At 43.9% G+C, this 27,348-nt stretch overlaps 2 long non-coding RNA genes across 13 annotated transcripts; both read left to right on the top strand.

Annotated features, from left to right (window-relative positions):
- Positions 1–8,877: 8,877 nt before the first annotated feature.
- LOC127299162 (uncharacterized) lies at positions 8,878–10,566 on the top strand. 2 transcript variants are annotated; one of them, XR_011744795.1, is made up of 4 exons: positions 8,878–9,544; positions 9,650–9,830; positions 9,935–10,010; positions 10,120–10,566. It is a non-coding gene; the product is annotated as an uncharacterized lncRNA (long non-coding RNA). The 2 variants fall into 2 exon arrangements; XR_007850345.2 differs by having other exon boundaries at positions 9,645–9,830.
- A 259-nt stretch (positions 10,567–10,825) lies between these two features.
- Positions 10,826–25,416, top strand: LOC127299161 (uncharacterized). Of its 11 annotated transcripts, none has more exons than XR_011744786.1 (8): positions 10,826–11,889; positions 12,002–12,063; positions 12,323–12,409; positions 20,482–21,427; positions 22,083–22,172; positions 22,746–23,116; positions 24,183–24,300; positions 25,245–25,416. It is a non-coding gene; the product is annotated as an uncharacterized lncRNA (long non-coding RNA). The 11 variants fall into 11 exon arrangements; XR_011744790.1 differs by having other exon boundaries at positions 10,826–12,063; positions 20,482–20,665; positions 20,914–21,427; XR_011744789.1 differs by having other exon boundaries at positions 10,826–12,063; positions 20,482–21,027; positions 21,108–21,427.
- The last annotated feature ends 1,932 nt before the right edge of the window (positions 25,417–27,348 follow it).

Raw genomic sequence — 27,348 nt, 5'->3', positions numbered from 1 at the left:
AAACTGTTGAAACTGTTTGTGATAAAACTACTGAAATTTTTCAAAATATTGGAGACAATGATCCCATTGCTGTAGATCATAATGGTTTAGATTTTGATGATTGTCACATATCTGAAGTTATAAAGTTCTTTAAAAAACTTGCTAAAAGTCCCAATGCTAGTGCTATAAATTTGGCCTTTACAAAACATATTACAAATGCTCTCATAAAAGCTAGAGAAGATAAACTAAAACTTGAAACTTCTATTCCTAGGAAGTTAGAAGATGGTTGGGAGCCCATCATTAAGATGAGGGTCAATGATTTTGATTGTAATGCTTTATGTGATCTTGGTGCAAGTATTTCTGTTATGCCTAAGAAAATCTATGATATGCTTGACTTGCCACCATTGAAAAATTGTTATTTGGATGTTAATCTTGCTGATCATGCTATAAAGAAACCTTTGGGGAGGATTGATAATGTTCGTATTATGGTTAACAATAACCTTGTCCCCGTTGATTTTGTTGTCTTGGATACTGAATGCAATGCATCTTGTCCATTATATTGGGAATACCTTTTCTTCGAACTGTTGGTGCTACCATTGATATGAAGGAAGGTAATATTAAATATCAATTTCCTCTCAAGAAAGGTATGGAACACTTCCCTAGAAAGAGAATGAAGTTACCTTATGATTCTATTATTAGAACAAATTATGATGTCGATGCTTCATCTCTTGATAATACTTGATTCACACTTTCTGCGCCTAGCTGAAAGTCGTTAAAGAAAAGCGCTTATGGGAGACAACCCATTATTTTACTCCTGCACTTTTGTTTTATATTTGAGTCTTGGAAGTTGTTACTACTGTAGCAAACTCTTCTTATCTTTATTTTATTACATTGTTGTGCCAAGTAAAGTCTTTGATAGTAATGTTGATACTAGATTTGGATTACTGCGCAGAAACAGATTTCTTGCTGTCACGAAATTGAGTAGCCCCTTCTGTAGAAAATTCAGAAAAATCTGCCAATTTACGTGCGTGATCCTCAGATATGTACGCAACTTTCATTCAATTTGAGCATTTTCATCTGAGCAAGTTAAGTGCCCCAGAAAAATTCGTCTTTACGGACTGTTCTGTTTTGACAGATTCTGCCTTTTATTTCGCATTGCCTGTTTTGCTATGCTTGATGGATTTCTTTGTTCCATTAACTTTCAGTAGCTTTGTGCAATGTTCAGAAGTGTTAAGAATGATTATGTCACCTCTGAATATATGAACTTTCAATTATGCACTAACCCTCTAATGAGTTTGTTTCGAGTTTGGTGTGGAGGAAGTTTTCAAGGGTCAAGAGAGGAGGATGATACAATATGATCAAGAAGAGTGAAAAGTCTAAGCTTGGGGATGCCCCCGTGGTTCATCCCTGCATATTTCAAGAAGACTCAAGCATCTAAGCTTGGGGATGCCCAAGGCATCCCCTTCTTCATCGACAACTTATCAGGTCACCTCTAGTGAAACTATATTTTTATTCAGTCACATCTTATGTGCTTTACTTGGAGCGTCTGTTTGTTTTTATTTTTGTTTTTGTTTGAATAAAATCGGATCCTAGCATTCTTTGTATGGGAGAGAGACACGCTCCGCTGTTGCATATGAACACATATGTTCTTAGCTTTATTTTTAATGTTCATTGCGAAGGTTGAACTACTTCGTTCATTGATATATGGTTGGAAACGGAAAATGCTTCATGTGGTAATTGGTATAATGTCTTGAATAATTCGATACTTGGCAATTGTTGTGCTCATATAGATCATGTTTAAGTTCTTGCATCATGTACTTTGCACCTATTAATGAGGAACTACATAGAGCTTGTTAAAATTTGGTTTGCATGATTGGTCTCTAGAGTCTAGATATTTTCTGGTTAAGGTGTTTGAACAACAAGGAGACGATGTAAAGTCTTATAATGCTTACAATATGTTCATATGTGAGTCTTGCTGCACCGTTTTATACTTGAGTTTTCTTCACACAACCTTGCTAGCCAAAGCCTTGTATTGAGATGGATTACTTCTCGTGCATCCAAATCCTTGAGCCAAAAACTATGCCATTTGTGTCCACCATACCTACCTACTACATGGTATTTCTCTGCCATTCCAAAGTACATTACTTGAGTGCTACCTTTAAAATTATATTCTTTGCCTTTACAATACATAGCTCATGGGAAAATAGCCTTAAAAACTATTGTGGTGAAGAATATGTACTTATGTATCTTATTTCTTAATAAGTTGCTTGTTGAGCGGTAACCATGTTTCTGGGGACGCCATCAACTTTTACACCTTTGTTGAATATCATGTGAGTTGCTATGCATGTTCGTCTTGTCTGAAGTAAGGGCGATTTTCATGATCAAATGGTTTGAGTATGCATATTGTTAGAGAAGAACATTGGGCCGCTAACTAAAGCCATGAATCATGGTGGAAGTTTCAGTTTGGACACAAATCCTCAATCTCTTATGAGAATATTATCTGTTGTTGAATGCTTAAGCATTAAAAGAGGAGTCCATTATCTGTTGTCTATGTTGTCCCGGTATGGATGTCTAAGTTGAGAATAATCAAAAGCGAGAAATCCAATGCGAACTTTCTCCTTAGACCTCTGTACAGGCGGCATAGAGGTACCCCTTTGTGACACTTGGTTGAAACATATGTTATGCAATGATAATCCATGTTAATCCAAACTAATTAGGACAAGGTGCGAGCACTATTGGTATACTATGCATGAGGCTTGCAACTTATAGGATGTCTTATACATAACACATATGAATTATTACTACCGTTGACAAAATTGTTTCTATGTTTTCAAAATGAAAAGCTCTAGCACAAAAATAGTAATCCATGCTTCCCTCTGCGAAGGGCCATTCTTCTACTTTATTGTTGAGTCAGTTCACCCACTTCTTTCTATCTTAGAAGCAAACACTTGTGTCAACTGTGTGCATTGATTCTTACATGTTTACCTATTGCACTTGTTATATTGCTTTATGTTGACAATTATCCATGAGATATATATGTTGAAGTTGAAAGCAACCGCTGAAACTTATATCTTCCTTTGTGTTGTTTCAAAGCTTTCTACTAAGAATTTATTGCTTATCTTATGCAAGTCTTATTGATGCTTGTCTTCAAAGTACTATTCATGAAAAGTCTTTGCTATATGATTCAGTTGTTTACTCATTGTCTTCATCATTGCTTCGAATCGCTGCATTCATCTCATGTGCTTTACAATAGTATTGATCAAGATTATGATAGCATGTCACTTCAGAAATTATCCTTGTTATCGTTTACCTACTCGAGGGCGAGTAGGAACTAAGCTTGGGGATGCTTGATACGTCTCAAACGTATCTATAATTTCTTATGTTCCATGCTACTTTTATGATGATACTCACATGTTTTATACACATTATATGTCATTATTATGCATTTTCTGGCACTAACCTATTGACGAGATGCCGAAGAGCCGATTCTTTGTTTTCTGCTGTTTTTGGTTTCAGAAATCCTACAAAGGAAATATTCTCGGAATTGGACGAAATCAACGCCCAGGGTCTTATTTTTCCACGAAGCTTCCAGAAGACCGAAAGGATTACGAAGTGGGGCGACGAGGCGCCGCCACACCAGGGCCACGTGGCCAAGGGTGGGGCCACGCCGCCCTAGCGTGTGGGCCCCTCGTGCCGCCCCTAAACCTACCATTCCGCCTACTTAAAGCCTTCGTCGCGAAACCCCCAGTACCGAGAGCCACGATACGGAAAACCTTTCAGAGACGCAGCCGCCGCCAATCCCATCTCGGGGGATTCAGGAGATCGCCTCCGGCACCCTGCCGGAGAGGGGAATCATCTCCCGGAGGGCTCTTCATCGCCATGATCGCCTCCGGATCGATGTGTGAGTAGTTCACCCCTGGACTATGGGTCCATAGCAGTAGCTAGATGGTTGTTTTCTCCTCATTGTGCTATCATGTTAGATCTTGTGAGCTGCCTATCATGATCAAGATCATCTATTTGTAATGCTACATGTTGTGTTTGTTGGGATCCGATGAATATTGAATACTATGTCAAGTTGATTATCAATCTATCATATATGTTGTTTATGTTCTTACATGCTCTCCGTTGCTAGTAGAGGCTCTGGCCAAGTTGATACTTGTAACTCCAAGAGGGAGTATTTATGCTCGATAGTGGGTTCATGCCTCCATTGAATCTGGGACAGTGACAGAAAGTTCTAAGGTTGTGGATGTGCTGTTGCCACTAGGGATAAAACATCAATGCTTTGTCGAGGGATATTTGTGTTGATTACATTACGCACCATACTTAATGCAATTGTCTGTTGTTTGCAACTTAATACTGGAAGGGGTTCGGATGATAACCTGAAAGTGGACTTTTTAGGCATAGATGCATGCTGGATAGCGGTCTATGTACTTCGTCGTAATGCCCTGATTAAATCTCATAGTACTCATCATGATATATGTATGTGCATTGTTATGCCTTCTTTATTTGTCAATTGCCCAACTGTAATTTGTTCACCCAACATGCTATTTATCTTATGGGAGAGACACCACTAGTGAACTGTGGACCCCGGTCCATTCTTTACATCTGAAATACAATCTACTGCAATTGTTCTTTACTGTTCTTCGCAAACAAACATCATCTTCCACACTATACGGTTAATCCTTTGTTTTCAGCAAGCCGGTGAGATTAACAACCTCACTGTTACGTTGGGGCAAAGTACTTTGATTGTGTTGTGCAGGTTCCACGTTGGCGCCGGAATCCCTGGTGTTGCGCCGCACTACACTCCGTCACCAACGACCTTCACGTGATCCTTGACTCCTACTGGTTCGATAAACCTTGATTTCTTACTGAGGAAAAACTTGCTACTGTACGCATCACACCTTCCTCTTGGGGTTTCCAACGGACGTGTGTTAACTGCACGCATCACCAGCGCAGATTTATTTTCTTTTGATATTTTGGTGGCTCCGAAATAATTGTGTTATGGTCGGATTTGAGAGTCCACAATCTTCGACTCACGTTGCATGTGGTGGGTATTAGCTTCAATTCGTGTCACAAATTGAGTTCTTTGGATGATATCCCCACATAATTTGGTAGTTTAAGCGTTTTTCTTTTCTTAAATCTGATAATGGGATCCTTTTGTGATAGTTGCCACTAATAAATATTAAATTCTCCCTTGATTTGCCTTATATGAGGCTTGCAGTTTCGATTGATCATGTAATAAGGGAAATTTCTATTTGTTAACATGCTTCCAATCTGTGACTAGGTATGATCTTGGTTTTATTCTACACCATAAATCGTAGCCCCCTCTTCATGCTCATTTTTTTCAGCAAGTAAATTAAGTATTTCTCCCCTTTTGCTGATGTTGTAAATTGGCTCAAACACAACCTTTCTTAAATGACCGGTTTTCTCAACCAACATGTGCCTTAGTTTTAACCTATTAATTCATTAAGTAATTCCTTGCTCTAGAAATAAATATCATTGGTCTGAGATTATTATTGATCTAAACTTGAGTGATAGTAAGTTAATTATGTATTGACTGTCCTACTTGTAGTAGGACCTCATATATAATTTGAATTGTCGAAGAACACTTGAATCTTACTAAGTAAGAACAGATTTATATGATAGTAGGGATTCAAAGTTTACTAAAATCCGAAGAAATGACTCCTTAGTTTCTTTACATTTATTGTAATCAAATTGATGTTCTTGTTAGATTATTCTTTGTCAGATACAAACCGTGGTTAACCTGGTATGCCGTTCCCTCACAAAAAAATTCAGGTGCTACATTCCATGTGATTGATGAAATGTAATCCAGCAGAATAAATTGTTGGGTCTATTTCCCCTCGTGTCTTCGATATAGTCACATGCCACTACTATTTTTGTACTTGCACATATGAGAACTCACTACTACATATGCACACAGGTGGAGTCACAAGCTACTGCTATTTGGTACTTACACTGTTTGTCTCATTCTTTTATATGCACCTCTTCATGAGGTTTTCAAAATATTAATTACTTCACTTTGAGTGGACATTCCTTTATAAGGTTCTAAATTATATGCACATGTGTATATGTACCTTTTTTTTCTTTAACCTGTAAGTTCCCAACATACATATATCTTGTTTCTGTGCATGAGATGGGAGCAGTTGCCCTTTGAAAATAGTAGACTGGCTAATAGTTAGACTGGCTAATAGTTAGATCCCAAATATCTAAAAGGCTTATTTTGGTCAACTTAATTGACAACACTGCAATCATTGTATAATCTGATATGTGTTAGCCTATTTTATAACGTTTGAATATAATCTATAAAAAAGGGCATTTTCAGATTCACCTATATCCTGATTCTTATTTAATGCATAGATAAAAGAGCTGTACCCAGGGTTGATTTCCTTGATTTATGATCAGTTTCAGCGCTCTCCTACCATTGACCAAATTGACACCTCAAATGTTTGTTTATGTGTACAGAGCAGATTTCGTGCTCCCGAGCTCCAGTGCACCTGGTTAGTTCAAAAAAATTGAAACCATATCTGTGAATCTTAAAAAAACTGAAAAAAAATATTCGGATGTAGTTCAAGAATTATCCCACAAACGTGTAAAATATCAATTCCAAATACTTTGTATTCTGAGCTGTAAAAAAATAACAAAAATGTAGATCTGTAGAAGTATGTTTCATATCCCCAAATTTTATCAGATTTGTCATTTTTGTGTAGCCCACAATACAAAGAATTTCAAGTCACGATTTTACATGCTTGTGGGATACAACACTAACTATGTGCAGAATTATTTTCAGATTTTTTTAAAACTTGTAAACCATGATTTTAAATTTATTTAAACGACGAGAGTACTGGTGCTCAGGAGCAAATGATACTTTCCGGTGAAGTACATAGATGTTGTAATGGTGCTAAAAAGATGGATTAAATATATAGAAGGCAAGAGAATTTGTAACCTATTTTTCTTGAGTGATGTTAATCTACCCACAAATGTAGATGACGTCAGCAGCCGATTCCATGATTTTCACCCAAGAAAAAAATCACGCTAGGATAGAAAATATATCGCACCAAATCGACAGAAACATGTTTGGCTTCCTCATAAGAAATTTATTTCAAATTGGCTCTTTTGCGGAGTATTTTCCTTGCAATAATCATACATTTTCGATTTAATTTTCTACTTGATTTGTCATGATGAACTGCTGCTTAATTTTTTTCTTGCAAGAAAGTTGTCAAGGATGGTGGAAAGGTTGTCACTTCTGACTTATTGGACTTCAGTAAAGCAAGGGATGTTCTTATGGGAAATTAAATTATAGTTTTTTATAATACACTTCCTTTTCTGTATATATTTATAATATCTCTAAAGTTGTTGTTTTATGTTGTTGTCTTAGTTGAATAGAAGGCTACATATTTAAATATATTTACTTTATGACTTCAGATACCATATGATTGGCATTTAATTGATGCCTATGTGCAAGATGCAGGCTCAGCTTGCGCTATATCCAGTAGTGCTTTAACAAGCGGGAAATCTGGCCTCTTTGCTAATGCCACCATTTTACCATTTGAGAAAATATGACTGCTTTAGTATCATTCTTGTGAGAAAATAGTGGTAACTAAGATGATATCCTTTTATGCAAAATAAGCTATTAATTCCTCCATTCGATCCTTCCCGATAGTGGCTCTTCTAGGAACTGGTTCAAGAGTAAGAATCATCAAAGTCATTGCAGTTTCTAACCTGGTGTTGTTGTACAAATATTTATGTTTCCTACAATCAAATTAGTTTTAGTTGTGACCAAACAATGAAATTTATTTTCAGTGAGTTGTTCTCTTTAGAATGATTATGGAGTGTTCATTTTAAAAGGTACTTAATGGTGTTCATCTATGCAGTTGGCGGAGCTTTGGTTTTAAAGTTGTCACTTCAGATGTGAAGAATGAGCGCACATGTGAATGTTCTCGCACTCAGAAGGCCACTCTTTGCCAGTGGTTCACCTAAAAGTTCTACAAAACGCACTAGGCCCCACCGTATTCCACCTAGGGCCAATACTTAGGGAGCTAGCAATGAAAGCATGTAGATGCTCACAAAAAAAAAAACACACCACAAAACTACACGTTGGTACTGAGAACGGCACGGCAGAGCGCGCTAGGTTCATCTAGTACGTTAGAATATGTCGCCCGATTATCTCTCACTAAAGCTCACACGCGAAGCCTCCACCAACTCGCAAATCAACCGGTGCATTAGGCTCAATAAAAAAGAATCATCCAACGCGTTAAATCGCATGTAGGTAAGCTTGGCGATAGCGACTGCCTGTTTAACCATGAGCGCTCGGAAGGCTGGGAGCTGATATGGATATGGTAGTCTTATTTGCACACACTCAAGATTCAAGTGGACGTTTGTTGGTGGCATCGTATTATTATCAATCCTTTTTTTCAAGGAAACACATAATAGGTCACCACTTCAACCTCACATTGAATTTTTTTTTTCTTTTCTCATATGATACTAGCATGTAGGTTACTGAAAACTGCCTGGCTCTTCAAACCTTGTTGTACATTCTAGAAGCTAAAGGCTCCTTACATCTAAAGGTATAATTGCTGCACCCCCATGGGGCTCTCACAGCGATTTCAGCCTGTGAACCGTCCGATTTTTACTGTGTATGGCCGAAATTCGATCTCATCCGTCCGTTTTCTAGCAGCAGTGTTTGGTACTGTCCATCCTGAGCGCTAGCGAAAGTCATGCACTGGCCAATTTCTACTCGCGTCTGGCTGCATTTGGGCCCTACGGTCGGTCGGGTCCGCGCGGCAGTCGCTGCGGGTCATTTCGGTGTTCCGCTCTCGTCGCGCCCGGTGGTGAAAAATATCTTCTATGTGCGGAAAAGGAAAAGGTGCGGCCGAAACCCTAGCTCACCCAATCGCCTCGCAGTCTCGCACTCAGCTCCTCCCCGGCCAATCCTCTCTCGTCGCATATGGAGGTGCTGCTCCGCCTCCCTGTCTGCCCACCATTCTCCTTTCTCCCAAGCCTCATCTTCAAGCCCCATCCCCCGAGCCGCTCTACCTCCCTGGACGGCCGCCGGCCAGCAGGAGCAGCGCACCGCTAGGGCAAGCAGGAGGGGCTGCTGGAGCTCTTCCCTTGATGGTGATGGCGGACTCGACCTCGCGCCGGCGGCCTCCACAGGAGCAGCGCGGAGGAAACACTAGCCGTCGACTCCCCGCGCGTGATCCTCCTCAATCGCCTGCTTCGCTCCTTCCCCAACCCCCGTCGTCCACGCGCCGCCTCCATGGTGGGACTCCTCCATATTCGCCCCCATGGCTTCCTCCTCCTCCAATCTGTCGTGCCACCAGCCCCCGATTCGGTTCCTCTCCGTCGGCACCAGCAGATAGTGGGATGGAGGAGCAGGTTGGTGTCCTCGTCCCTTGCTTCACCAGGCTGCAGGGGCGTTCAAGACGCCGCCGTCGTCCTCGACCTTGGCGAGCCAACCTCCACCTTGCGCCGTCGCCATCGCCGGTAGCAGCGGTGGGTGGCTGCTTCTTCGTGTCTTTACTCTGTATCTCCCTCACGTGCTCTGGTATACCCTCTATCCGCTATCCTTCTCCAACCTGCATCTTCTCCTTTTCATTTTATCCATCCATGGCATGTCCGTCACTGATTTGGTCTTCTCCGTCAAGCCAAGGCTGTAGTTACACACTCTCTCTCATAACGGCTTGGGAAGGGCAAAGGTGGAGGTCTTCAGGCAATAGGGTGGCTGCCCAGGATTCCTTCTCCTCCATGGTGTTAGTGACAAGATCCCAAGGCCCTGGGCAACTTCTTCATCTTCAATTCTTCATGCCATTTTTTTCTGCAGTCCAGTTCAGGTTTATCTCCAAGCAACTGGCCTTTCCTTTTGTTGGCCTGTTGATTTTTGTTTGTATAAATTAAGTACATCTTGTGGCTGCAATTTTCCCCTGCTGTGTTGCAGGTCCTACATGGTGATGCTTTGTATGGGGTCATAGAATTTCAGAATTGCAGACAAACAACTATTGATTAGAGATTCAGTATGTGTTTTGGAACTTTATTGCATCGAAAAACTAAGCATACACAATGATGATTCCTTTCTTTCTAATTAGAATCATCCTTTCTTATTCCCAATTTTGATTATGGCAGTGCGTACAAGCAAGGTATGAAACAACAAGTTCTGCTAGGATCTCAGCTTCCACATGCTGGTCAACTCCAAATTCTTCAAGTGTTACGCCCTTCAGTAAAACTGAGGTGGGAACCGCCCAACAAGCCATTCTGATGTTTCTTCCATTGATATTTTATTCTATTCACCTCCACCAAATAATTATATTCAGCTGTGGCCTACTGTTGGAGGTGATATAAAAAATAGCTCTTTGCCATTCTGCTCTACCTGAGTATGGTGAAGCACCCCCAACCCCAAGAGATTTATGTTTTTCTTTCTCGGGGTGTTATTCTTTTCTAAATTTAGTGTACATTTTTTATCCCCTTAAATATTGGTCGATAGCTAGAAATATGGATCCTTTGAATGCAGTAGTAGTTGGTTCTTTAGGAAATTACGAAGGCATATGATCTACAGTTTGTCCTACATGCTCTCTGCAGATGGAAGAGATTATATCTAAAGTGAGAAGTCTAAAAATGAATCTGATGTTGGGCAAGCTTTATAGGATATCTAGAAATAACTGTACAACTGCCATATGTATAAAGAAGTGTTTGAGGTACAACATTGCAAAGGTTTTGTTTCTACGATCATGAATGAATTATATAACTGTACATTCTGTCTGAATTATAATATAAAACTTTTATAGGGTGTCAGTATATGGGTTAATCATTTTTAGGTCTGACCATCATTTTAAAGTGGCACTATTTATTTATATTATATAGTGTTTTGCATGAGAGTATAAACTAGGATATTACTTGCACATACATTTGAAAATATTGCTTGAAAATATCAGGTCTGAGGCGTGTATGCTATTTAAGAAGTGTTTTCCTACCTTGGAAACTTGTAGCTGTAGTTTCTCCTGAGCCATGATATGATACTTTATCAATATTACGTATTTGGTTCTTGAAAAATTAGGAGAGTATATAAATAAGAGTGCTCAAATCTTGCTAGCAAGTGCTTGTTATGATTGATGTGAGGATTGTTTCTTTGGGGGTAACTAACTCAAAACCTCAGATTGTTTTATCTACTTAAAAAATAATTGGTAAGGCATTCTACGAGGCACTATTTGCCATGTGGTGTGGAGTGTTATTGTCTGATTTTTTTGGCTTGTTATAGTCTAGAGCGTTTCTCAAATAATTTTGGAATGGATTTTGTGCAGATTTGCAGCGAAGTAACTCCCAAAACTTCTTTGCAGCAAACTAACTCAAAAACTCATTTTTTTTCTCTTCGTAGATAATAATTCTCAGATACTTTCTACTTATAACCTCAATCATATATATTTTTAAGTCATTGTTCTCTAGGCCATCATATTTTCCTAAAGATGGTATTTCAGTTTCAAGAAAATCATTGTTGCCTGTCATATAAGGATCAATTACTTCATTCAGTTATTGAACATTTGTAATGGACTATGATTTTGCAAATTATGTTTATATTTTGAATATGTAGATTGGTATTCAAGTCCCTCAGGGACCCCTTTGCTAATGAAGCATCACTACCTTGTTGGCTATACATGACCGTGCATGTGCTATTCCTTTATGCAAAGCAATCAGCTCATTCTTGGCTTATTCTGAGTGCAGCTGTCTGTTCTTTTGCAGCTGATGAAGAATTTTATTGGATCTCAATTTTCATGAAAGCTTCACTGATTCCATAGATGGAAGTCATGTATCTTCCAGCTTTGTAATGCTATTTTTTTAGTGTGGGTTTCTCTTGACTGCTCTTAGTTGAGTGCTAATTGCTAAGCCATTATCTCAAGCTGAGTATGATTACCTCTTGCTAATTAATGTCATTATTAGTTAATTTCTAATTGTTTTCCAGCTCACAAGATGATATTTTTTCTAAAATCCGTGAGTTGTTTCCTTTATCTTGCAGCTTTTGAATAGAAACTGCAAACTTAACTGAACTAACATATAAACAGGATTCAGAGGAGTAAGGTTAGTGCCTCTTGCGGTGGTTTGTTTGATTTGTGCTAGCTTTGTTCACCAGATTCAGTAGTGTATTAGTTATGTTAGTATTTTTTTGCAATATAGATGTTGACGTTGCATCTTCAGATATGTTTTCCACCCCTTTTTTTTGCAATAGAGTGACTACAAACTAGATGTGACATGTCTTACCGATCAGTATTCACACTATATTTGTGACTGCATCTTCAGTTTTTTGTCGCTAAATTGGATTTTTTACCATCTTTACCAGCAAGGGGCCCTGCATTCTCTTCTACTCTCGCTGTGCTGGTTTCGATGCACCGGTGCAGGACCTTGACAGTGCCCGCTCAACCTAAAGGTTCATCCTCCACCTCTCTCTCTCTCTCTCCCTCTCTCTCTCAATACTCCAATCAATGTTTTTGGGAAAGGTAGGACGAGCCGCTATTGGTTTGGACATGCTTTCCCCTGCTTGATGTGGTTTTTCGCTGCAAAAGGAGGTCACCACGTGTTGATACGTTAGAGTGTGTGATATATTTTGCTTTGGATGTTTTCTTTTCTCCAGCTTCATAATGTTTATGCTTGATGTTTGATAAATTGTCCACATGGGCTTACACGTTTTCTCGGGTTGTGGTGCATGATGTACGTGAGAGTGAGAGTTTGCTCTTACCTGAGTCTTGAGAGTTTGTTATTAAACTGTCCACAAAGCCAGGCCGAGCTTGCTCTTACTCGAGTTGTCGGGCCTGCTGTGCAAAGGACAAAGTTGGCTCCTGATGGTGCTATTTGTTCATATATAGACCATTCTTTCTACTCTAAGGTTTGGAACTTAGTTTTGCTCCATTGCGAGGCGACTGACGGGTGTTGTGGAGGCCTCGAGCGACATGTGCCTAACTGCGAGGCGACTGACGGGCGACGACGCCCTGGCGGGCGGCGGCGGCGCTGTCCGGCCGGGTCGAGGAGGAAGGGCCTCCTCCACCCTCCTCCGCCGACGCCGGCGACGGTCGCTGGCGCGGTGCGGGGTCGGTTTGGAGGTGCGGAACTCCTTTGAGGTGCTCGGCTCCGATGCGTCCGAGTCCGAGGAAGATCCAGGGTGGCTCTCCGGGCCGGAGGCGCGGCCGCGGGGGCAGCAGCTGGTGCAGCAGGTGGCTCTCGAGGGCGAGGTGCGGAAGGGGGACGAAGGGTCGTCCTCACCCACGCCGGCGGCGGCGCCAGATCTGGGGTCAACGGTGGACTTCCCTGCTCTGCCGTCGCAGATCTCTTCCCCGCCCGTCTCGGTGGTCCGCGACGGGCCCGGCGTCTTCAAGGTCGGTGCGGTCTCCGTCTCGTGGGGAGCGGTGCGGTGCTCTGGGGCGGCGACAAGGGCGTCGGCGGCGCCGGCGGCGGCGGCGGGCTCCGAGCTAGGGTTGGCTCTGGAGGCTGCGGTTGGGCCGGTGAGGGTGCAGCTGTCCAGTGGGCCAGGTGGGCCTCCTGGGCCGTCGGCCCAACCCGTCCTGGACCAGTCAAGTGCTTCAAGGCCCTGTTCGGATGCGGGGCGGTCGGATGGTGGCCACGTGTCCCAGGGGCATGTTTCTGCGGCTTCGATGCAGTGCGGCGCGCGGAGTGGGGGGTTGGACGGTTTTACCCCTCCGGGATCGGTACTTAAGTGGTTCTGGCGCCCGGTCGGCTCCAATGTCCAAGGGTTAGGGTTTCCAGCCGCCAAACGGGATCTGAGACTTCTCAATCCTCCAGCCACCACTCTCCTCCCTTCCCCTTCCTTGCGTCCTCCCCCGCGGCGGCGTCGCATGGACAGAGAGCGGAGGCTGAAGCGCCCTTTCGGGGAGTCGGGGGATGGCCAGGGCGGCTGGCGGCGCGAAAGGGATCTCAGGCAGAAGCTGGATAGGGAGCAAGAAGAGCAGCGGCGACAGCAGCGTGAGCGTGATTGGGATGCTCAGCGACGGGAGGAAGACCACCGCGCCAGGGAGAGGCAAGGCAGGGAGCTGCAGCGGCCCCCGGCCCCGAACCCACGAGGGCGTGGTACGGGAAGGGGGGAGGAGCGCGTGGACAAACACATCCGCCTTGGATCTGGGTCGAGGGCGACCGAGTTGGGTGGCGGGGAGGCCACTCATATTACTTGCTACAACTGCGGGAAACTTGGGCATGTCCAGGCCGCATGCACCGAAGAGCCCTTCTGCATCAAGTGCAACAAGGTAGGCCACTTGTCCGCCATGTGTGCCTTCTACAACAGGGCGGCCGAACCCTTCTGGGCTGGGTACGGCAGCAACGGGGTGGGCTTTGTCTGCTGTGAAGTATCAGAGGAAGAAATGCTACCGCCGGCACCCAATGCGGCAAGGATTTCGCTGGAGATTGGATCCCTTTCGGCGGAACAGTTGGAAGATGAGCTCAAGGACCTTGTCGACGAGGGATGGAACTGGAATGTGCAGCAGCTCAGCGAGTCAGACTTCGCAGCCTTCTTCCCCTCTAAGGAAAGCCTCCGCATGGCCATCCGCGGTGGAGGCCTCAACCTGCCAATGAGCAAGCTGCACGTGAACGTGGAGGCTTCTGTCGGGGACCCGGCTGCGGCGGATCAGCTCGAGGAGGTGTGGGTGAAGCTCTTCGACGTCCCCGCCCCTTACAAGCAACCGTCGCGCATTCTGCTGGCCACTCGGGAGCTGGGTCGACCTATGGGAGTGGATGAAGCGTCTCTTGATGCGCCTGACAGCCCGGTGAGACTCTTGGTGGGATGCAAGAGACCGGTTGCCCTGCCCTCCTTCATTATGATGTATGTCAACTCCCAAGGGTTCAAGGTGAGAGTGCAGCTGGAGAGTGAGAAGATGGCAGTTTCCTCGGTTCCCCCCCCTCCGCCTAAGCCGTTGGGAGACGACAAGGATGAGGACCTCGAGGAATCGGAAGGGGATGGTTGGGATGGGCGTCGCGGGAAGCATATCAGAAAGGGAACAGAGCCGGCCAACCCTCGCCCTGAGTCTAGGGGATTCAGCGGCGCTCCTAAGCATAAGTCTGTCGCCATGGACATTGGCACGGCGTCGCGGGATCCGTCTGAGGTCGTGATCCCCTCCTCCGCACTCAGTCAGTATGGTTCCAATCTGCTTGGAAAAGGGGACATTTTTCCTATCCTGAAGAACCTCTTGACACCGGACCAAGCGCCCACTCAGCTGGAGGAATCAGAAGGTTCTGACGAGGACCAGCCGCCCCTCTCCCCATCTCTGGTGACCGTTTCTACAACGCCGGAGGGGCTGTCTACACCAAGAAGGGACCCAAGATCTCAGGGAAAGGACATGCACCTTTCTGACCAAGACAGGGTGGAAGCTGGGATTAGCCCCTCGTGGGAGAGCGACCCAGATATTATGCGAGCGCGGGAGCGCAGGAGCAAGAGCAACATGGACCGCCCATCCCTGGTCAGAAACCCGGACGGGAAAGATATCGCCATTCAGCTGGTGTTTGAGGGAGACAATCAGGGTGCCAAGGAAGGGTTGGGCTCGAAACCAATGGATGGTGAAGTGATCGGGGAGCTGGCGGCTTCGGTGGTGCGGGCGCCAAGAACCAAGTCTTCGGTGGGAGGCCCGTCGCGCTTCAGTCGCAGGGGTGCGACCGCGTCGGCTGAGCCGATTCTCCAAAGAGCCATGGCACGCGCCGAGCAGAAAACTACAGGTATATATTCCAAATCTCTTCATGATTTTGCTGCCCTTACTAAGTCTTCCGATGAGCACTTGCTAGCTGTTGCAAAAGATAGTTGTATAGTTTTCCCTTCCGCGGCCGGTAACCCCGCCCCGCTCCTCTCCATCATTCGCGCTAAGGAACTGGCCCAAGCAGAACTGGCCCTTGCCCGGGACAAGCTGGCTGCGGAGAAGGCCATTACAGAGGCTCAAAAACAACCTGAATCGGCGGAGACAACTGGGGTTGCCTCCCAATCCCCGACTCTGCCACTAGAAGGGTCTGGTGGGCAGAAGAAACGGGCGGCGCTCGCTGTCAAGAGAAAGGCACACAAGAAACCAGCGGCAGTTCGTACAAGGATTCTAACCCGCCAAGCACGGGGTCGCAAAGCGGGTCCCCAATGAGGGCTCTCTTCTGGAATATTCGTGGTTTCGGGCGTAGGGGGCGCCGAACCATGCTTAAGGACTACCTCCGCATACACAGAATCGACATTGTATGTCTGCAGGAGACGATTAAACAAGACTTCTCTGACCAGGAATTGCGTAGCCTCGAGGTGGGGGAGAAGTTCTTTTGGTGCTGGCTGCCCGCGAACGGCCAATCCGGGGGGATGCTGTTGGGCTTCAGGGACAGTGTGTTCGAGGTGGGAAGGGTTTCCCTCGGGAGATACTTCATCAGCGCGTCCATTCTCTCCCGCGCGGATCGCTTCAAGCTGGAGGTAATGGGAGTGTATGGCCCGGCGGATCATGCTTTCTCTCAGATCTTTCTGCAAGAGATTTCTGACAAAGTGGCGGCTTCGGAGTTACCTATCCTCATGGGCGGAGACTTCAACCTGCTGCGGGATGCAGCGGACAAGAGCAATGACAGAGTGAACTGGGCTAGGATGGAGGTTTTCAACGAGAACATTGCTAACTGGGGCCTCCATGAGTTACCTCGCACGGGCGCAAGGTACACTTGGACTAATAAAAGGCTTAACCCGACCCGCTGTGTGCTGGACAGGGTGTTCATCGCACCAGAATTAGAGGCACACTTCCCTCTTTGCTCCCTTTATGCTGAGACTAGCCTGGGTTCTGATCATACCCCTTTGATCCTCGATTCTGGGGACGAGGTGATCTGTAGAAGCAACAGATTCTTTTTTGAAGCTGGCTGGTATGAGATTGAGAACTTCCCGGACACGCTGTCGGAGTTCTGGAGTGTGTTGTCTGCCAGGGTGAGGGGGAGAGATATTTTGGACTGGTGGAACTTTATGAGTGGGGACCTGAGACAAAGACTCAAGGGCTGGAGTGCGAACAAGACATCTGAGCTAAGGGCTAGCAAACAAAACCTGCTGGAGCAGATCAAAGGGCTGGATGACAAAGCCGATTCGGTGGGGCTTGACGGAGACGAATGGGCGTTCCGTTACCACCTGGAGGACCAAATCCTTTCCATCTTCAGGGCAGAGGAGGAATATTGGCGGCAACGGGGCAGAGTTCGTTGGTTGTTACAAGGGGACGCCAACACTGCATATTTCCACGCTGTTGCTAATGGCAGAAGAAGGAAGTGTAATATTCTGCGGCTGGTTACTAACCAGGGCCCTATCACTGAGAAAAGCCTCATTCAAGAGCATATTTACGACTTCTACCGCCAGTTGCTGGGCTCCACCGAGGCTAGGGTGTGCTCGCTGGACCCTAATGCTTGGGGTGGGGAGACAAGGGTCTCGTTGGATGAAAATGCAGAGGTGATGCGCACTTACTCGGAGGCTGAACTCGATCGTCACGCAAGATATGAGGACTGACACGGCCCCGGGCCCTGACGGCTTCCCGGTTAGCTTCTTCAAGAAATTCTGGCCACTGGTCAAGATGGGGGTTTTGCATATCATCAATGATTTCCTCCTTGGCAGGATTGACATTGCTCGTCTCAACTTTGGGGTGCTCTCTTTGATTCCAAAGGTCCCCGGGGCGGACCAGATCACTCAATTCCGTCCAATCGCTCTTATCAATGTGATTTTCAAATTTGTTTCTAAGGCGGTGGCTACTAAGCTGGACCCCATTGCGAACAGAGTCATTAGTCCCAACCAAACAGCGTTTATCAAGGGTCGCTTTATCCTTGATGGGGTGTTGGCCCTGCACGAACTGGTACACGAAGTTAAGTCAAAGAAAGAGGCGTGTGTGCTGCTTAAGCTAGATTTCGAGAAAGCCTACGACAGGGTTAACTGGGAATTCCTCACGGAGGTGCTGCGTTGCAAAGGTTTTGATGCTGGGGTGGTTCACCGCATCTCCCAGCTGGTGGCGGGAGGCCAGACTGCGATCTCGATCAATGGGGAGATCGGGCCCTTCTTCCGGAACAAGCGGGGAGTGCGGCAGGGAGACCCACTCTCCCCGCTTCTTTTTAACTTCATGGCGGAGGCGCTCTCAGTTATTCTGTCCAAGGCAAACGAAGCTGGGCACATTGCCGGGATCGCCCCTCACCTGATTCCTGGGGGAATCACGCATCTCCAATACGCCGATGATACTATCATCATGATCCAAGACGACGACGTGCAATTGGCTAACCTTAAGTTCATCTTGCTCTGCTTCGAAGACATGTCGGGTCTCAAGATTAATTATCACAAATCCGAGGTGATAGTCATGGGGACTTCCCCGGAGCGTCAGGAGGCTGACGATGGAACAGTGGTTGTTCCTCGTTAGAAAGCTGGCGGCTAGAGTGGAACCCTGGTGGGGTAAGTTTATGTCGTCAGGGGGGCGTCTAATCTTATCCAACACCTGCTTAGACAACCTCCCCACGTTTGCCATGGGCCTCTTTTTGCTCCAAGACGGTATTCACGCCAAATTCGACACTCATAGAGCCAAATTCTACTGGGAAGGGGTCGGCACCAAAAGGAAGTACCACCTTGTCAATTGGCCAGCTGTTTGCCGACCCAAAGCGGTCGGAGGCTTGGGGCTTGTCAACTCGAGACTTAAGAATATTGCCCTGATGCTCAAGTGGGTGTGGAAACTGTATCAAGGGGGCGATCAACTCTGGAAAAGGATCATCAACGCTAAGTACCTAAGATCGAACGATATCTACGCCTCCACGGGAGTGAGGGGCTCCCAGTTCTGGCGTAGCTTACACAGAATCAAACATTTGTTCAAACTTGGGGCCAGACACTGCGTCCGTGATGGCACACGCACGAGCTTCTGGATGGACAGATGGGCGGGTGACAGGCCGCTGAAAGACAGGTTCCCAGGCCTGTTTAGTATCGCACTGGATCAGATGGGGTCCGTTGCTCAGGTGTGTACCAGAGTGGAGCCGATGCGTTTCCGTAGACAACTGCCTCTTGAGCTCACGGGTGACCATGGCGAGCTTCTTGCCTTGATTGGATCAACCACTCTCTCCCAGGGCCAGGATACGGTTTCGTGGCTCTTGGAGGAGAATGGGATATACTCGGTGAAATCCATGTATGCCCGATTGTCGCGTGGGGCGACGATTGCTCATTTCAAGGATGTTTGGGCCGCTAAGATTCCGCTAAAGATCCGCATCTTCTCCTGGCAGCTGGTGCTTGACCGCCTTCCTTCTAGCTCCAACATCCTGTCCAGACATGGTCCGGGTAATGGAAAGTGCGCCCTGTGTGGAGAGATGGAGACTGCAGACCATATTTTCTTCGGGTGCTCTCTGGCGAGGTTCGCCTGGAGCGTCATTAGGGAGATCCTGGGTTGTAGCTGGTGTCCAGCCTCTTTTCCCCAATTCTTTGCGATTATCTCCAACTTTGCTGGTAGAGCTAGGCGGACGATCTGGTGCCTGTTCATTGCACAATCTTGGGCCTTATGGGTGATCAGAAATAAGCTTACTATGGAGTCTAAACTTATCCGACACCCCGCTGATGTTACTTTTAAAACTATGTTATTTATGCAGCACTGGCTCGGCGTGGCAAAGCCAGCGGACCGTCCCTGGCTTAGATGGTTGATCGCGGCGCTAAGAAGCATCCATGCCCAGCTTACTCCTGCGGACCTGTGAAGCCTGAATCGTGAAGCTGGTGCCGGACTTCTACCCTTGTCTAGTCGTTTTAGGGTTCTCGGTCTGTTAGGGGAGGCCGACCCCGTTGTGTTCCTTCTTTGGCTAAGCTGTATGCCGCAGCATGTATTAACTATGTCTGAACCTTGCGGGGCTTTATTAATTTAAAGTCGGGCACCTAGTGCCTTTTATCTAAAAAAAAGTTTTGCTCCATTGTCTCGCTGGCTCACTATTTCAACCATCCACTCCATCTTCGGTGCACTTCTCTACTATTGTTTTGAGATTTAGTTGATAATTTGCATCATGTGTCACCTATCTCACTATAAAAACAATGGTTATTGAGCCCCATAGATTTCATATGATATTCTGAACCAGGACTCTGTTATCTAAAATTTGCAATGACATATAAGAACCTACATTTACAAATGGAGCAAAGTATCTCTTTTGTTTCTGTGGAAACTGCTGAAGATTTTCCTTTGCTTCTTGAACACAAAATTTTTGCCTCTCTCAAAATCGGAGATTTTGTAGTAGATTTTCTCAGATACTATATAATCGATCGGAAACTTTATGTTTGAATCCCATTTGCTAACAGACATTAGTCTATGTGCTTAGAATATCTTTAAACTGTAAAACCTATTTTACTCACTTTTCCCTGCCAGTGATTAGGTAGACGATCATGAATTGGCCAGTATGTTAGTATAATATTTTATTTTACTTCACTCTTCATGCCCTTATTATGATAATTGAGATTTTGATTATAGAGTATCTTGCCAAAGCCTCACTACGAATTATGGTGTAATTTCCTGATGATAAATGTAGATAACCTTATCATATCATGCGACGGACTTCATTTCACCTCGTTTGGAAACAAGATTTTGTTTGAAGAGGTGCTCAAGATGCTGGAATATATTGGTTTTAGCCAAAAAATTCTCTGGTCGGATCTCCCGTTGTTCCTTGAAATTGACCCAAAAGATCCATTGAAAGCATTGGAAATTTGAACAAGGTACTTTATGGTTTGATTAATCATAAGGCAAGCTCTGCTTGGTTTGAACTCTTGTGTATTTATCATGGTAATTGGAACACTTTATGCCATGGGCGCGACATGTTTAGAAGATGTGATTTATGTTCCATGTATTCCGTAAGAAGTGATCATGCCATTCTACGGTTTGCTAGCAAAAAAGACAGTGAAGTTAAATGGCATTTTCTATTATTTTCCTGTACATCGTCTTAGCGGCTTTTATGGTTGTCCAGTCAAATACCACACTAATGTGCCAGTTTAGCACATTCTTACCCGTTGGCACATCGTCTTAGCGGCTTTTATGGTTGTTTAAGTTTCCCCAGTCTTTGCTGCCACGCGCATCACAGGTATGATAAATTTCTTCCGTCTAGCTATTTTTCATTTTTGACATAATGTGTGTCATCATCTCTGTTATCTGATTTGTTAGACAGTGCTAGACGGAGGAAATATTAGAGTACAACTACGATTTCTCTTGGCTTAATGTAAAATGTCACTCTGTTGGTCTCTCGGCTTATTATAAAGTATTCCACAAAATGTTTTACCCAGCGATTGACTATGTAAAAGGTTGGATGGCCTGCCGATTGATTGACTTATTTTATGATTATTATCATCGATTTGTATAAATGTTCCACACATTTTGCCAGCTGTTTACGAGTGCAGACAGGGTCGCAGGCAAGGTCATCTAAGGCACGCATCAAAATCCCAGATTCCCTTTTGCAGGCAAAGAACAAGCTGACCATGTCGCAGGCAAGGTCATCTAAATTGTATGGTATTTACTTCATACTTAAATTTACTTGCTACTATTTATCACATTAATTGCAGTCTGCTGCTTGCAGGAATAAACACATGATGTCTAGAATCTTGCATATTTTTGGTAATTTTATGTTGTGTATCCATCGTTCTGCAGTTTCAGAATTGATCTCTGATGAGCAAGTTCAGTTTTGCTAAACATTTTATATTACTGAACAGAGGGAGTACATCCTAGGGATTCATTTTAGCGGATTTCTATGATGTGCGCCCTTTAGTTTCAGACTTGTTTATGTACCTTCATTAGGATGTAATAAGATTTATAGGTGTTGTGTAATTGAATTGGAGATTCAGTTCATCAATGAGGTTGAAGTACTTTTGCAGTGTGAACGAGAAGCCCTTCTATTTTCTTTTTTTAGTCACACAAATAGTTTGAAAGTGGATAACTTGTTTGGAGCATTACATGGATACAACTTATGAGTTCAATCTACTTTCTCTTTGTTTGTGATAAGCAAAAAACTATGGTTTTGTTTTCTTGGATCTGTTTCTTTAATTTTACGCTCACCCTATTATCCAACATAATATGTGCATTTTAGAAGCGTAAATTAACAATGGTCTGTTCTGATGGATTTTTACTTGATACTTCTGTTTGCAGAGATGGAGCATGTATGGATTGAAGGAGTGAAGAAGTTGAAATATTAGCAATATATTAATTAATTTCAAACAACAAGGGAGATCCAAAATGGTAATCTTCTTTCCACTTGAATCTTGAATATTGCATTCCTATGGCTCATGTGCATCCACCAACATTCTGTTTGTCGGCTCAATTCACTTGAGCGCTCAGGAAACATTAAAAATGTCCTTGAACCAAGCTTCGGTCATGTGGCATTCTGATAGTTATTCTAGAGGATTGCATTCTGGTAGTGTTTCAAAATCTATAGATGATATCCTTGAACCAAGCTTCGGTCATGTGGCATTCTGATAGTTATTCTAGAGGATTGTTATTACCTTTTTATCCTATCCACCATTTCTTATATCCTGAGGCATATGTTGGCAACCTCTTCAATCTGTGGAGACTACGGACATAAAAATAGCAACACATAGTTAAAACGTTGTTTCTAAAAGTGAAGTAAAGGAACTGACATACAACCATTTAGTTCTCTACTTAGGTGCTCCACAATTGTATAGTATTTAGTTATTTAGTTTTTCAAGCACACATCATGTTTATTTGATATACAACTGATTGAATAGTTTCCCATGACCTCCTTGTAATCTCATATGGATTTCTTGCTGGAATGCACTCTTTTGGTTATCCAAGAATGATAGCATTTTCTGGGTCATCGCACTTTCCTCTAAGTTGTTGTCCTGCTTCCACAAACAATGCCATGGGTATGTATGTTAGAGCACCGGCCTCTTCTCTGTCTTTTGTCTCCAACTAAGTTTTATTTCTTCCACAATTGTTACCTATCACTATGTATGTCCATATTTATTACTGAGGAGTATATCCCTTAGTTTTTTCTGCTATTAAGAATTTTAGAATAGCTACGATTCTCTTATTTTTTCTGTGTGGGTATATATATTGACATTGCACTTGCTGCGAAATGTCCTGCTATACAGGGATGCCCCCTTTTCTTGCAGCATTAGGCGAGAGTAGCACTGGCAGCTGCTGCATTGCAACTTCGAGCCGAGGTGAGCCGCCTTTGATCTACCTCCTTGTCCTCTTGCACACTCGTAATGATCTCATCTACCCACCTGTGAGTTACTCCTCCATTGCAGAGCTACTAGCCTAGCTTCATATGCACATACGTCGCCTCAATTAAATATGACAAGAGGGAGTACGTCATATGATTTTTATTACCATGTTTGTCAGTTATAATGATGGAAAAGCAAGAAGAGCCACTTGGTATATTTTCTTAGTCTATTGATGTTTTTTCTTGGTTACCTTTGCTTCTTTGCCTCCTGTCAGTCTGATTAGTACAAGGGTGTTGTTTGCTGTGTAGTAAGGTACTGAGGTGCTGTTTGCTTTTAAGTACAAATGATAACTTGGTTGGTTAAAATGCAGATGTTGTTTGTTCTTTAACTTCCTTACTTGAAAATAATAAGTTGACTGGAAAATGGGCAGTCCACAGCTTCTCCTTAATTTGCATGTCCTGGAAAGAAAACTGGAGCTATGGCCTCTTTTAACACCATATTTATAGGTAAATGATTATAAAAGCCAATGTGAGGAAGTATTGTGGCGCGGTGGTCATCTGATTTAGATATGCTTACTTGCAATTCTTTTGATGCTTATTTGTACTTTTGTTTCTCTGCCAGCAAGTAATAAATCTTACATATCGATTATTCTACTATGCATTTTTTTTTTGAGTCTATCTTGAGTTTGTTTCATATCTGCTGAAAAAAACAATTTGTCACATCATCAGTCTCATGCAAATAAAAAGAGTCTGTAATGAAGAATAAAAAGCGTTCTCATATTGTTCATTTGTAGATGTATGAAAAATAACCGAGCTTTGGTCAGTCACATGCAACCTCATATATTTTGCTGCACTTTTCCCGAATAACTCAGAATTCATATTGCTTTCTGATTATAATATGCACTTTCCTACTGAACATTTTGTAAATATCGCCACTATTGTTTCAATACTGCATACATGTTTGTGTGTCCATCATTACATTGCATAGATGAAATTAAGTTTATTTCAATCTCAATATTTTGAATGCACTAACCCTATCGTTGTATAAATTGCATTCATTTCAGTGCAAGCATGACTTCCCACTGGGATATGTACAAAAGTTCAAGGGATCGAGCACTAAGCCAACTATTTGACAACCAGGGATAATGGTACCCTGCACCAACGGACCCTACTGCCGAGGAGGTACATATTCTTATCGACTATTTTCATGCTTTATTGGTTCAGAAGTCAACCATGTTTACTTTTTATGGTTGATGTTTCGGTTGTGTTATATTGGTGTGATCCATTTATATTTATCTAATATAAGGAGGAGCAAAAGAAGTTCCTGCTGTTTGTTTGCATATTTATATTTTTACTAGGCTTCATTGATTACTGAAAATGATTCATCGACAGTGGTGTCGGGCACTGCACCACAAGTCATGTTAGTGTGGTCTTGTAATATTTATTTTATTTTCTCGAAAACATGAACTTGAACATAAAATCGGATGTTCCACATTGTCTGCAATATTCAGTGTTCTTTCTAATTACTGGAACGAAATGAAGTGGGGTGGCTAAAACTCACCCTCTTCTTGGTTATAGCATAGCAGTAAATTCAAGTAAAAATGTTATAGTTCAGCCTATTGATATGATGTTAGTTAGGTGATGCTACTTTGTTGTTCATTTTATCCAGTTGACATTGTGAGCATATGCCAATTTCGACTTCATCTCTTCATTGGGAAAATACCTCAACTTGCTTATTTATGGTCCTCATGTATAAGGAAAAATGATATAGCATCAGATTTATGTGCTTACTAGGTTTGTTTGTTCATTCTGGAGCTTTTTTAATTCTCAGAAAAAAACATTGTGTTAATTCTTACCTTATGGATTTGATAAGATAATAGAAAATATTTAATAGCTATTGACTTATCATTGCCGGTCACTTTTACCACTTGGCTGTCATGATTCAATGTGCACTAAAAAAAGCCTTGGCTGAAATAATGAAATGGAAGATATACACTCTCCTTTGCTCAATCTTTCACAGCGGATCCTTTTTTTAAATGCTATACTTCTGAAATATTTGCTTCCTATTTATAGGTATTTGGTTCAAGTGGGCAAGATTAACTTTTTGTTTTCATCATCTACTGCAGGGAAAGAGCAGCTTATTCACAAAAGGTGTATATCTTATGCTTTTTACTATATTGTGGTTGCACACTGCCACTGAACTTTTGGATCGATTTGTATATTTATATGTTGTTTTTTGGCCACAACACCCGAACAACAGAATGGTTTTTCCCATATACCTGTCCATTTGATTGAACACCTATTTTGGTACATTTGGTCGGCGGCATTGCTTTGTGAAACTTACGAAATGTAATATCATATAAGCAAATTTTTGTTGTTGTTATACAAAATATACATTCACATGAGCTCCACGGGGTCGTGCGCCAAGGCGCACATCTAAATCTAGTTTGGTTAATGAACTTCCAATCAGATCCCCACTTGACCAAGTCTTGAACTTCAGAGTGACTCCAGATGGTGCATTTCTTAATTTTTTTTGTGCAGCTTTAAGACATAAAATTACAATCTAAGTGCCTAAATGCAAATTTACTCAACCGTACAAATGTAATAAAATAGTGTTTCCAATCATCATTTGTTATCAATAATAATAAAACTAATTAGTTTTGTTAAAAATTATGGGTGTTGTACACATGTCTACCCATAGCAACGCACGGGTATTATGCTAGTGTTCATAATCTACGAGTGCATCGGCAAAACCTTCTTGTACAGGTACTAAAATAACTGTCCAGCCTCATCGGTCGCCAAGAAGACAGGTCCTACCCGCGTGAATATATTCTTCAGTCCCGGAAAATGATGACTTAAATTTGACCTGTAAACAACCTTGGGCTGATTTAAGCATAACCCTGTAGGTCGAACCATCAATGGCGATTAAATAAGTACTATACTAAAGGGCAAAACTTCTTCTTTCACATAATTTTGAAGCCTTCTCTGAATTAACGTGGTGCTGACACATATGCTGTTTGGATGTTTTGCTTCCCACTGATTATTTTCTGTGTACAGTTTTGGTGCCCTGTGCTAATTTTTGGACGCGCTGGGATTCTCTGATGGTTATTGGCTTCCTTCTTGGCACACCTGTGTGTTGGGTTGTTGTGGTGCTCCGACCATGTGATCATAGCTAGAAGATGGTTGCGTTAGGGCCCCTTCTTGGGCCCAAACCCTCCAAAAAAAAAAGGCCACTGTGATCCCCTGGCGGGTTGCTATTGACCTTGCTAGACCCACTCGGATCCTATAGCCTTATAAGGAGGCGGAAGTGCAACCACATCATCCATGGATCTGACCCCTTTGTGCCCGTGCTCTCCAGGCCTACTCCCGCATCTACGTTGGCGAGGACCATCCTTGACAAAGTGGTGCCGTACATTGGTAGTCGAAACATGCCGACCAAAGATGTCGTCGGCTCGAGGACCAAAACCTCTTCAACCTCTGTTTTGCTCTACATCTGGTCGCGCCCACCGCGTGCGTCACGCTCTGTTCTGCTATGTGGCCACCTCCCTCTCCATCCTTGTTGTTCTTTCATCTATATCAGGTATTGCACTTTTTTTTGTTAGTCCTTGCCCCGCTATTTCCCGGAAATGCTTTAGGCGCGTTTGGTAGGCTGCAGAGGCCTTTTTTTGCATGGGATGGGACGTGGAACGGGCCATTTAGTTGCCTGTAGGCTGCTGCGTTGTTGCAGGAACCGGGTTTTAAAGCACCCCCGGGACAGGCCCAGGAGGAACGCCCGGAATGGCGGTTTCTCTAGAGCCGGGCCCGTTGTGGCCAGAAAGTTGCACGCGTGGGGAAGGGAGACGGAAACGCCGCATCCCTTCGGGAACACGTGCGATAAGTAGGCTCCCCGCTCCCCACTCCTTCCTCTCACTTGCGATCTCAGTCTCTCTCACACCCCCCAACTGTCACATCACCAGGCGGTTCCCCTTCCGCTGTCCAATCCGCCACACCACCGCGAGGAGGAGCACCGGTACCGGAGGAGGAGACGTCGGTGAGCAGCATCGCGACATCGGCCGCAACCTGCTCTGCAGTCTTCATCGGCATCTCTAGTTCGGCTGCGAACTCGACCTTGTCCTCGACCGGAACAATGGCGGTAACGACCTCTTCTTATCACTGACGAGGGAGCTCCTCGGAAATGCCCACCATGAGGGGATTAGGGTTGACGGAATCCTGCAGATTAACACGAGACAT

The sequence above is a fragment of the Lolium perenne genome, chromosome 5 (assembly GCF_019359855.2).
Source record: "Lolium perenne isolate Kyuss_39 chromosome 5, Kyuss_2.0, whole genome shotgun sequence".
Classification (NCBI taxonomy): domain Eukaryota; kingdom Viridiplantae; phylum Streptophyta; class Magnoliopsida; order Poales; family Poaceae; genus Lolium; species Lolium perenne.
Note: the sequence above shows the minus strand (reverse complement) of the source record. Positions and strands in the feature narration are given on the sequence as shown.